We start from the raw sequence: 12,803 nt of genomic DNA, 5'->3' as shown, positions 1-12,803 counted from the left end.
AGTCATTTCCCACACAAAGGCTCTTTACGTTTACTTGGCAGATTAGGGGAAACATTCATATTAAAACATTTGGTATATGATGCGTTAAATGAAAAATAAAATACCAAATTACGGTGAATTATAAGCCCCCGTCCACAGAGGGCTAATTTCAATTCAGTTTAAATTAAGCAGAAAATATCCATAAATATGGTTTTGCTTCATGAGCCACTGGATGAGGCTGGATTGAGCCATCCAGAGCGCAACACGCATCACTTGTGTGTTTGCACGGGAACAAATTCTGTTGCCTAAACTTCCTCAGCTGAACGTCTTATCAGTGCGGTCTTCATTTATCCTATAGAGATGTCACATTACAGCTCATTTGTTTTAAGGGTTTTTGCTACACGGCAGTTTTCTCTCTGAATGAAATGCTGTAAACCTCTAACACAAGAGAGCCCAGTTTAAATGAGACACCATGCTTTGTTTTTTGTTGGTTAAGTGTTAAAGTTACGATGGTGTGTGAGCCTGCTGCTGCATGTGAATGGCATTATCACGCCACCTCTATATGATGATCATTTTAAATACTGTTATTTGCCTGACTGGCTAATTGCAGCTCTCATTATTTTCCATGTATCTTTTGAATCATTGCCATGTTCAGTTTTTTGCAAAAACAATGGAAACTTTCTCCGGTTTTTGTTTGGAAGAAAGTGCTGAATCGTCACTTTTTTTCTTTGTGCCATGCCCAAGCAAGCAGCCCCCTTTTGTTTTAGCCATAATTGAGATCCCACTAATCTAGCCTCTTTTTAAAAAATGAAACGCTCTCTTTGTCGAGCCTTCATTAGTTTAAGATAATATTGTGAGGATGCACAATTGATTTGCAGTGTAACTTTAATTAATTAAATAAACCCAATTTTGTAACATGATTAATGCCACCGAGTTGTTATCTGTATTCTCCGGCAAAATGAATATGTAACAGCGATACAGCGCTGAGCATTAATTGGGGCTTTTGGGATCCCAAAACTGGGTTAGGTAATTAAAGAGGTAATTTATTAAAATCTTAAATAAAGAAACAAACAAGCATAAATCAATATATAAATCATGACGTCCATTATGTGCAATCTGGCTGTGATTTGGGGAAAATGACAAATCATTGTTGCGTGCCAGGCGCTCGATAAAGCAGATACTGGTCATAAATTTAGTCCCAGTCAAGGTCTCATTAAAAGAGGCATAATTCGATTAAGAGTTAGCCATCGCCCTCTAAATATATTAATTACCTTGAGCATGGTGAGATGAGTGCCGTGATTATTGCGTGTTTCATTAGAGCGAGTCTTCTGGGAGAAGAGCAAACTAAGGTGGGAAGCTGCTGTGTTGACAAGATAATGGATGGGTTGGCCTGAGATGAATTTGGTCACCTTGCCTTTGGGTTGAGCTGAGGGAGGTGAGACAGAGGACAGCACAGGTCCTGGAGGAGCAAGGACTTCTCTGTTTACTCTGATACTTCCAGCTTTGAGGTGAATATCTCAAAAATATTTTGTAAGATCTATGATTAGATTTGAGCTTTTTTTTTGCAGCATAAAGAAATTAATATGAGAGGAACTTGATAAAATTATAGCTGAATTATGAAAGGATGTAAAAACTACAATTTTTACATTGCAAGTTAGAATCAAAATTACAATATTGGAGTGTGACATTTTCAGGATGAGAAACAAATTCAATATTTTGCTACAAATATCACAAATGCTTAAATGCTGCAATAAATTTTGTGAAATAAAGTTTTAATTTGGTCCAAATTAGAAACTAAAAATGTTTACAAAAGGTGTAAAGGCATAACGAATTAAAAGTAAAAAGAACCATTTTACTTATTGTCTTCTAAAATAAATATCACTGCCTGTTTTTCATTAAAAATGCTTATATACTTTCTCTTTTCACAAAAACTATAGCACCACGTTGTGTGCTGCCTACTCCATCACACACACAGAAAGCAGACGTGTGCAGACGTGTGCACAGGCAACAGCTCATTGCCCTGTGGACTGATATGTCAATGAAATGTACAAGATGTTGCTGTTGCATCGGGGCGACTTCCAGCCTCGCTCCTCTCCTGGCTGACAGCAGGACAAAGAGCCTCGGCTGCCATTATCTGAAAGCAAGCTCTCATTCTTGCGTCCATCTTTCTCTTCACTTGCACAAACGTAGATGTTTGTTCTCGTGCCAACACACGGCGCTCAGCGTAAAGTCTCTAATGCATCTAGTGTGCATATCGTACAGCACAATCCTTCAGTACTACAGTGAGTTTAAATATTGTTCAAGTGTCGAAATGGTTGTGGGCTGGGCGCAGTTGGCAAAAAAATCTGATTTTCATATTTCTGTGCGAGTTTGTTTTATATTGGAGGACAGTGTGATGTTTATACGCAGAAACTTCTACTTTGCTGTTTTGCCTTGATATTTAGATTTGAATGTGTTTTATTAGAATGACACCTAGAAAAAGAGATGATTACGAATCTTAAACATAAAATAACTAAGTATATATTATAAATAACACCTGTAACAAACTATACTGTATACGTAAAGAGATAGAACACAGAGCTCTGTGCATCATCTTCCTGAAGCCCCCCTCCCTCTTCCCCCCTCTCTTTACCACTAACCTCCTCCCACTCTGTCCACAAAATTGAGGACACTCACCAAGCTCTGACTGGCTCCAAGGCTGCTGCTGCTGCTGCTGCTGCTTCCCAATCCCTCTGTGAGACACGCCTTCAACAGCTGGCTGTCAGCTGGCCTGTGTGCAGCACCGTGGACTGGAAGATAGCAGGGACATCCAAAAGCCCAGATCCTCGGCCAAGGCTCCAACCACGGCCATTCGGACAGGAGTTACCACCACCATGGCAGGCAGTTCCCAGTGCAGCAGAGAAATCTAAAGAGCGAGGGACCGAGGCAGTCACTGGTGTGGTAGTGCACACTGCAGCTGAGCTCTCCCTGCTCTGGGACCCATCTCATTCAGCCAAGATTGCTTCATACAAAAGTTGACAATGCACCAGTGAAAGCCATTGTTGATATTCAACATTTTTTAAATAGCTGAGCAGAATAGACAACATGGCAGGCTGCAAAACTTGGCAAGGGAAACTGACCTGGAGCTTCACGTTTGAAAAGGGTTGCCACACTGGGTGAGAGGAGAGAGGGCCATTGTGTTAAAAAGAGGGAGAGCTGGTGTGAAAGAGCTCGAAAAACAAAACGTCTCGCGTCCCGGGAGAGCAGAGGACAATGCGTTCTGTGCAGCAGAAAGAGGACAATCACCTCGCACGGTCACAAGCATATATACATTACCAGGAATGAGCAGCACAATGGAATCAATGCAATCAGATCCATTTTAAAACAGGATATTCGATTTCTGACATGTGAAGCCAACCAGCACACAACCCACACACCAACTGGTAGAGTTGGTAAAAAATCTGAGTGACCAGGCGTGTGTCAAACCCAACATGTAACGGTGAAATATTTTGCCATTACAACGAATAAAAAGGACTATAATTCAGCAGGGGCTGAGCTAAGGTGCAGAGAAATGTCTTCCAGAGAGCCATCTATTTCTCTAATGTTGCACACACCAGGATTATACTGCCTGACACCGCTAATGGTGTTCTGTTTCCGTCATTGTCGAGCTGACAAGCACGCAGATTGATATGGATATTTAAGAAGCCTTTAACCTTCCATATGTCAGAGTATCACAGTTGCCGCTCGTGCCTCAGAAGCTATCAAAATGTGTGTGTGTGTGTTGTGTGGTGTGTGTGTTTGTGTGAATGAGCGCCTGGTGGCCTTGAGGCGGATCCCAGTGTTGTGTTTCGTGCATCCTCACGTCTCGAGGTCGGGTGGTGCTGGGGTTCGGGGGGTGGGGTGTCAGGGCCTGAGTGATTAATGTGGATTTGAAAAACGCTTGAAGGAAACAGCTGCATTACCTGAGGACCTTATCATCCAGCTAGAATCCATCCACTCGTCACATCTCAACACTGTCGTCACAAAGTAACTTTCAAGTGCACTCAGCAGCCTCGTGCTCTGAAGCTGAACATTAAAATCTCCTCAGTGCTTGTATAAGTGCTTATTTGACTGGTCTGCTGGTTAATATACTGTTGCAATATAACAACTAGTACAGCGACTAATGCAACAAAGGCAAATAAAATGGCCTTTACGTGTTCCAAGTCCTCAGGGTTGTCTTCAAGTCACTTATTCTGCTGGATCCAGAGTTTAAACGCTCAAAGGAATAAAGTTTATGATGATAAACAGAAAAAAAGCTGCAAATTTCAAACTGAAATGTCAGAGACATTTAAAAAATACTCAAATGTATCAATTGTTAACATAAATATGATACAGTTTACTAATTAGTTGAATCTATTGTTTATTTGAAATTCGCTTTACTAATTTAATGTTCTATATACTCTTGTGTTGTTTATGCAAAATAATGACAACAATTGAAAAACCCTTTGGTTCATTTCTTTTAAACTTGTTACAAATCTTATCAAAACCCAAAATGTGGAAAGTATTGAAGAGGTAACTCTTCCCTCGGCCACAAACTGAGTTTACACATTGGCAGTGTATGGATTTTTAACCATTAAGCACTATTATTACAGTGAATACATTTGCCAAAAAGTCATTCACAGACAAGGTTCAGGATGTTTTCCTACATTTTGACAGATCTGATGTTTCGGGTCCCGTAGACTTTGGAAAACTCTCTGACAAAGTTATTATAAAACTAAAATAACACAAATCTGGAGGACGTGCATATAAACAATGTTCCCTGAAGGAGGGAAACGAGGTACAACCCATCAGGATGTGGACTGCATCCTTCATCTTGCAAGGACGCAATCCCCGATCCTTACGTGACTGAAACACAGTTATTTTGGATTGGAGAGGAGTGTTGCTGTGCAAAACGCAAAGTCATTAAATGAAAATAATTTGGATTTAACCACATTTTACAACAAGAAAACAAAATAGTTTTGTTTTCTGCAGCAAACATCTGAAACATGTCATAACAAACGATGTGAAATTTGTTTTTTGAGCTGCTGAAGAGAACTTGGTGTCTCTGGCAGCTCAAACAGAACGTCGGGAAAATTAGAGTGCAGCAGATAGTCTAAAGTAAAGTGGAAGACATCTCTACATAAATCTTTGCCTGTTTGCATTTAACCTGGCACTGGAGCACGAGAGGAGACGTTAATCTTGTTCTGCAGCATCGTGACTGGCTCCATAGCTTATATTTGTAAATGTACAGGATATATTTGTGTTTATATATGTGAGTGTGTGAGAAGAAGGCGGTCACTGATGCAGTTTCACATAAGAACTGGAGACTGAGATGTATAATTACATTGATCAGGAAGAAATTACAGCTCTGTGAAAGAAGGCAGGACTCGCATAATCTTATAGGTGTGTCACAGAGGAGAGGGAGGGGGGAGACGGGGGGAGAAGGGGCGAGAGAGGGAACCTGTGGCGTCTTTACTGAAAATCCACGTTAGTGCCACCCATCAAACACTATTAGCTGCCATCAAAGTTCTAATTTTACTCTAGCATTACACCCCGCTCCCTGTGTCCCCCTCCCTCCCGCTGGTCTGGATGGTGCAGCCTGGTGGGAAAACGACATTCAATCCGCTGTCCGCCCCATTCAGGCCAAATTGGCAAATGACAGCTCTCCGCCTCTCAGATTTCGGGAAATGGAAGGTGCCACCGCCACCATCCGCCCGAGCCTCCCCAAAAAATGCTGCCGGTGGGGGAGGAGGGGTAAGTACAGGGGAGGGAGTGCGAGGGCCAGCGAGGGACAGCGAAGTGGACCAAGGTGGGTTAACAGCCTCCCTTGTCCTCTTCGGCTGCAACGGCGCTGGACAGAGAACACAGAGAAAGGAGGGGAAGAATGCCTACTCAGCACATCAAAGAAACTTCCCCTCAGTCCAAAGGAGGAAAGTTGACCTCAATCCCCTAATCACCCACTTTACCTCCCGGGCCAAGCGGCACGGGCAGATGAGAATATGGCGTTTGCCTCCTAGAGTTCACCAGCAGTGGGAGGGGAGCACACGGAGGTGAATTTCATCGAGATAAGGACAGAGGCGTGCTGACATGGGAACACAGGCCCTCACTCTGCCTTAAAACCAGTTTGTGCAGCTCAGTCAAAAACACCCTGCAGGAATAAACCTTGAAGCAAGTCGATCTTTGGTCTTAAGAGGTGCATTGAAAAGAAAAAGCCCATATAAGGAAACTTTAAATAAAATATATGGCCGCACTTCAGCGCGGTCGTTCTCCAGAGCTTTAACCACCACACATGGAGAAAAGACACACAACATGTTGTATGAGTATATTGTGTGTCATACTGGCCGCCTGAATGAATGGTACTCCTACTGCTAATTAAGTGCTAATGGCAGTTCCCCCTGCGGAGAATACTAATTAATTTTCCATTCTTCTGCGGGCTGAGCGTGTACTCCACCGCGGCCTAATGAGGGGAGGCAGGTACATCTTGTCCCAGGCTGGGTTAATAAGCACAACGTGGTGGGGTCTGACTAGAGAGGGCCATACCAGGGGGCTGCTTCCTGTTCCCTAATCTTGACAGACCCCCCCCCCCCACACACACACACATACACACACACCTCCCGGAACACACACAATGAGCCACAGAGGTAATGAAAGGATTTGTTTCATAACCTCAGGAAATAGGCAAGTGTGTGTCCTCGGGGGGAACCACCGCAAAAGTTTCAAGTTTTCAAATTCTGAATTTAATGATATAAAAGACAAACCAACAACCTGCAAACTATTACCAAATTATTTAGTGTTTCAACGCAGACAATGTATGTGAAGTTTATTTTGGGGTGGTCGGGGGGGGAGCAATGGTCAAGTATAAAAGTACAAGGAAAACTGTTCTTTTTTTAACAAAAGATTATTGACACCAGAGAAACATTTCATAGTGGGTGAGTTTTTCCCCCCTGTATGTCTTCCTGCAGAATTATGACTTAGAAACTGCTGATGTCTCTTAGAAACAACTTCTATTTCATATAGTTTCCAGCTCCTGGAGAATGTGCACCGATGAGAAATAAATAAATACATTACCTGTTTGGATGCAGAAAGCCTGGGAATCAGATTCAACGTGCTGAAGAATGAATGGGTGCGCGGGTATGCGGGTGCGTGCATGAGCGTAAACATAGATTGAGGATGCTATTGGAATTACCTGAGTGAGATAATGGTGGTGCATTAGATTAACTTTCAGTCCTTAAATGCAACACATTTAGGCAATCTTGTCCCCCAAAAACATGTCAGTGTCTGAAAGGCCTCCCTCTCGCTATCAGGAGCCTCTGGTCCCCCACACTGATGCAGCTGGCAAGGCGCTACCGTCGACTGTCAAAACGAAGCGCCAGATCTAGTTATAAAATAATTGAATTTTCATATCAGAGGGGACCAGAGTCCCAGCAGACAATAGGACTGCTGAGTCCTCTCTGATATTGGCTCAGGCCCTTTGCCATGCGCATGAAATCAGTATGTTAATGTTCCAGGGTTTTCTTTTTTTAAGGGCACTTGTGCTCTCGCAATGTACTACCGATGCGGTTTCAAAAAATTGCAACTATTGATAAGTAGGCAGCCAGCAACCCCTTCGACCCCTCCTCCCACCCAACATGCCCACCCCGGCCCCCCCCCCCAGCCCGCCGAGGCTCTAGACATTCTCGCGCCCCCATCCTCCCCCATTATTAAAATTGTAATTTATTTTTCTAAATCAGAATGACAGCTTGCTTTCTTTTCTCTGCAGCAGGCGGTGAATCACCAGGCTTTAATTACTTTCGTAACTTCGCTGACCCTGTGAGCGTGCTGCTCTCCCAGAGAAAATGGGACCTCCAACAAAGGCACTCCACAGCCACAGCCGCCTCTGGTTCATTCGAAATGCGAAAATTTATCAAACTACGGATTTTATAAGATTTTGTTAACATTTCACCTCCTATCTTTTTCACACTTCCTCAAAACAACCCTGCTTGCAACAGCTCTGCACTCCCATCTCCCGGCACACCTCCTAAAGAAACTCTCGGTAACTAAACAACCTCGCTCCAACTCTCCCTCTTTCCTCCTCTCCCTCTTTCAGTGCGTGAGCTCGTGTTGACTCAACAAGGTCACAACAGCCAGAGGTCACTCTATTATCAGTAACCCTGTCATATCCACACCACGGCCCCCGGCAGCAGGGAGACAGACAGCGTCGGGTCCCGGGGCCACAAAGCGCAGATCAGCGGAGACAAATGCTACATTTGATCACTTCACAGATCTTTGGCCTGCAGACATCAGGGTCAAGCTTCATTCAGTCTATCGCAGAGCTATCATCGGCCTTTTCTGACCACAGGTCTTCTCCCCTTCAGTGGAGCAGAGTCAGGGTTAAAAAAAAACAAGAAACTCATTCTGAAGCCACCGGGTGGATCACAGCCCGCGGCGTGACTTTTAAGTCAAACAGCAAGGTTTCAGAAGTTGCCCTCGTCAGGCATGTTTCTTGTTCGCCAACAGAGCCCTATTTGCTCCACATTATTCCCGGGGCCTGACTTATTAAAGTAGCTAATATGGTGTAATCCCTCGCTATCGCTCTCACCTTCTCGCTGGCACACCTCTGTTTTGGGCCGTGCCACTGTGTGAACCAGGGGTGTGCAGGCACGGTTGGTCTTTTGCTGACTGCCTGATAATTGAATGAGCGATTATCCCTCCCATTAATAGACAATGATACAGAAAGCACTGCCATATGTACGGAATATTAATGAGAGGCTGCAGCAGCCTAGATAAGAGGAGCGCCACGCAGTTGCTGTAATAGGGGTTAAAACAATTTGCCCCCTCCCCACCAACACCCTATCCGTCCACACACACACACGCACACAGCAGCTTCCATGCTTTCCACCGTGCTAATCCTCCATCCTCTCACCAGCTAAGCAGGCTGCCACCAACCAACCGACCCCCCATGGCCTGCACTTGTGCTTGGCGCTGACCTCGCCGCTGCCAAGGCCGACCCGCCTTTGTGTGCGAGCACGAGCAGGGTCACTTGACAACAGAATGACATGCTAATGATGGGAAGCAGCGGGTGTTTAGTAGTTATGTTATGAGACATTTTGCACCAACGGAGCCGGGGAAAACTTGCCGCCGTTCAATATTTCTCTCCTTTGATAAAGTAAATATAAATAAAGTAAACATTCACAGTTTTCTGACTTTATCACCGTTTCATACGATCTCTCTTCATTTTCTTGCTGTTTCTAGTAAAGTGTTGGGTTTTATTCTTCTTACCTTCAAGTGAAGTAAAGATGCAAGTGCAGCTGAAGCCCACTGTGCCACAAAGGCCCATCAAGCATAACCTCCATCACATTTCATTAACGTTTGCAGAGAGTCAGGCAGGTGAAACAGTCGGGGCAGACTTCTATACGAATCGCCATGCCAATCAATATCTAACATCTATTAGCATTTGGAAAGCAATATTTCCCCTTTTACCTTGCAATAATTGTGCTTAATGCTGTGAAGTACCTTATCATTGGTCTGACGGCAAGAGAAAGGCCAGTTACCATGGCGACTGTGAAAGCCATTGGTTTCCTTTTCAGCGGAATAATGAACTTCTCTCCTCTGTGTGTCACTCTTCCACTCCACTCTCAGCCTCTTCGATTAAAATGAAGTCCACGCGTCCTTGAAATCCCTCGTCTCTGCCTTATAATTTGCTAAACAAGAGAAAAACAGAGAGAAATGTTCAAGGCTCGACAAATGCATCGCTTTAGGCTGAGGCGTAGGAGGATGTCACAATCAATACAGTATTTTTCTTTTTCATTTATTAATATCTCCTCCTAATTAGAAGTTTATTGTAATGGATTTTAAAGTGTACTTTTCATGGTTATGGAAGGATTTAAGATCTTTCCCTCGACTCCGGTTCGACAGTAATATGTCATGTTTTTGAGAGATGATCATCACATTTTTCTCTCAGAAAACCAGTATTGATTCTCCAGATAGAAAAGAAAACTCTGAAACACATTTATAAATCAGATACAAAATCTGTTTCTCAAGTGCATAATATTCAGTTGCAAATGCAGTTCAACATTTTGGCATTCTGGTGGTTTTTCAATTTTAAATGAAAAAAAAAAGAAGCCATTGTCCTGCACTCCAAAATGTGCAAATCTCAGGCCTTTGTGTCAATCAACATGAAGTCGCTTTAGCTGCTAGGGGAAGACTTCAAGCTGACGGACAGCTTGTCAAAAGTCTTTAAAAGTTAAGAGGCAACAAGCAATAGATAAGGACGAGCTGTCACATTCAGTAACAATGGATGCATGAAGCCGAACGTGTCAGAGGTCTACAACATGCTTCACTGCAGGGTTAGACATTAATATTTATGTAAGAACAAAAACCAAACTTTATTTATAACATTTTTTTTTTTTACTGAAATGCTGCAGCTGGTTGAAATATATGGTAAATGTTATTTTGATTGGCTAAAATTATTTAATGTGATTTATTTAAGAATGTTTCATTAATGGTGATTTTTTTTAAGTGTTTTTCTAAAATTAGTTTTCGCTATAATTTGGGACTTCTTCCTGTTTTGACACAGTCCAAGTAAATATTCTGAATTTAAATAAAGAACCCTGCTAATGAAAAACTCTAGAATTTGTATTATGATTAATATTAAACCTAAAAGAAAACCTAATTTAACATGAACATTATCGTTATTCTTTAACTAAACACACATCTCTATATTACTGTTTCATATCAATTATTTAACAATATTGAGTAATTAATACATCATTTGGTGAGTATTTCCCTGGAAGTACATTATTATACATTGTTCATTTATTATTTATAGGCCTGCTTATTATTATAATAATAAAACAAGACAACAATTATCTTTCTTTAGATCAACACACACACGTTAACATTTCCTGTCAGATCATTGAAATCATTTGGAAGAATATTTGACCTCATAAAGAGCAACAGAGTTAGACTCACATGTCTTCTGTTCAATAGGTCATAGATTTAATTCCCTGACATAATGTAGCTGGTGAAAATAATTTATTTACTGCAGATTCACATTTCAATCATGTTGGTCGTGAATTTTATTTTTACATTTTATCTCAACAGTTATTAAACTGTGTCACAAAAGCTACAGAGGTGGAATTTTCAGAGCCCTGAGGAATATGAAGCTCATCTTTAAAATCATGAAAATCCTTTCAGCTCAGTTCTATTGTATCAACAACACAAAGTGACATGGTGCAGAATTATCTCTGATGCACCAGGGACCAACAATAACAACAACACAAACAGTGACTTGTGCTTTGTAATAATAAGATTCCACTGATTTTAAAATGTTTTAATACATTTCTGACGCTAGAGCCGTAACTAACTTAGAAACAATTACTAGTTTCACCAAGAAATCAGATGCTGGACTCACCTGTAATCTGAGGCAAAATAAAGGGGTTTGGTTTATACACGTGTTTTTCTTCCAATGCACTGGGTCGTAAATTGCTTCCGGGTCTATGTTCTGCATGTGTGTTTAATCGAACAAAGGCTTTAATTGTAAGTAAACATTTGTGTAGCACTTGGCGCGCTGTCGCCACATTTGCGCTTTCTTAATCCGGGACATTACACCGTGCTTCCGGGTCGTGTGCAGGTGATCGCTTCCTGTTTACCTGCCAGACATCACCAGGGGAAGAAATACTCCACTGACATGTGACCAGACACTTGAGTCAAACTACAGAGATATCCACTTTATTTATTTATTTATTTATTTTTGCATTTTTCAAATGTTCTGATCTATTTCCTTACTTCGTCTAAATCAGTGAGTACTCAAAGAGGACAGCCTACAGGTTTCTGTTCTACAAGAGACCACAGGGAGGCGCTAGTGAGGTTATATCCATAGACTGAATGGAGGAGTGACACGGGAAACATCCAGAGAGAGGTGAAGAGCTGAAGAACAGAGCTGTTTGAAACATTCATCACATTCCTCTTAATGATCAGTGGTCACTTCTATTTGTGGAAAGAAACAGACAAACATTTACTCAAGTAAAAGTTTAAGTACCACACTGAATTTTCTACTTGAGTTAAAGTCAGTAAGTACCAGTACATTAACAAATTAAAAGTAAAAGTACTTGCTAAGTGCAGTATCTCCCCTGGTGAAACCGCCTATTTTGTTTAGTACAAGAATAATACAGACCCTGTCATATTCATAAAGAATTCTGCAGATGGTGGCACTGCAAACACTTTCACTGTCACATTCATTAAAAGCTAAATCTTGGTGATGGCCTCTCCTGAATCCTTTTCTCCATCAGTGATGATGCTGCTGCCGTCGTGACCTGCCCACTCTGAGCTGATCAGTCAATCGATGCCCCTCTCGTTATTGATTAATTTTCAAAAATGTAACACAGTGCAGAGTAAAAATGTAGAGGAGGAGGAAGTACGGATATTTGCTGATATATGTAATCAGGTAAAGGTGAAAAGTACCCCAAATAAAATAGATCTACTTTAGTAAAGTAGCCTAAAGATAAATGATACATTTCGTACAGTACTGGTTATGAAAGCAACTCTCCGGATAAGAGTCATGAGATGTCTTGAGCATCTGTTTCTGATGACCCATAGTTTGTAAATTACAAAATAAAATTCCATTTGAACTGTGACTCCTGCAGGAAGTTTTACACGTCTCAACCAAACTGTCTGTGGATTCAGTCTGAACTTTAAGACCCAGGACATCATTTTAAAATCAAACGTCTCTAAAGACATTTCACCATGGGAACTATTCACATGTGTAGCACTGCAATGTTTGATCGTTGCTTCACGCACTGGAATAAGCAGACACAGAACACAGATAAGATGGTTCACACAGTGTGGGA

This window comes from Paralichthys olivaceus, chromosome 9 (genome assembly GCF_024713975.1).
Source record: "Paralichthys olivaceus isolate ysfri-2021 chromosome 9, ASM2471397v2, whole genome shotgun sequence".
NCBI lineage: Eukaryota > Metazoa > Chordata > Actinopteri > Pleuronectiformes > Paralichthyidae > Paralichthys > Paralichthys olivaceus.
This window is presented reverse-complemented; position numbering follows the sequence as displayed.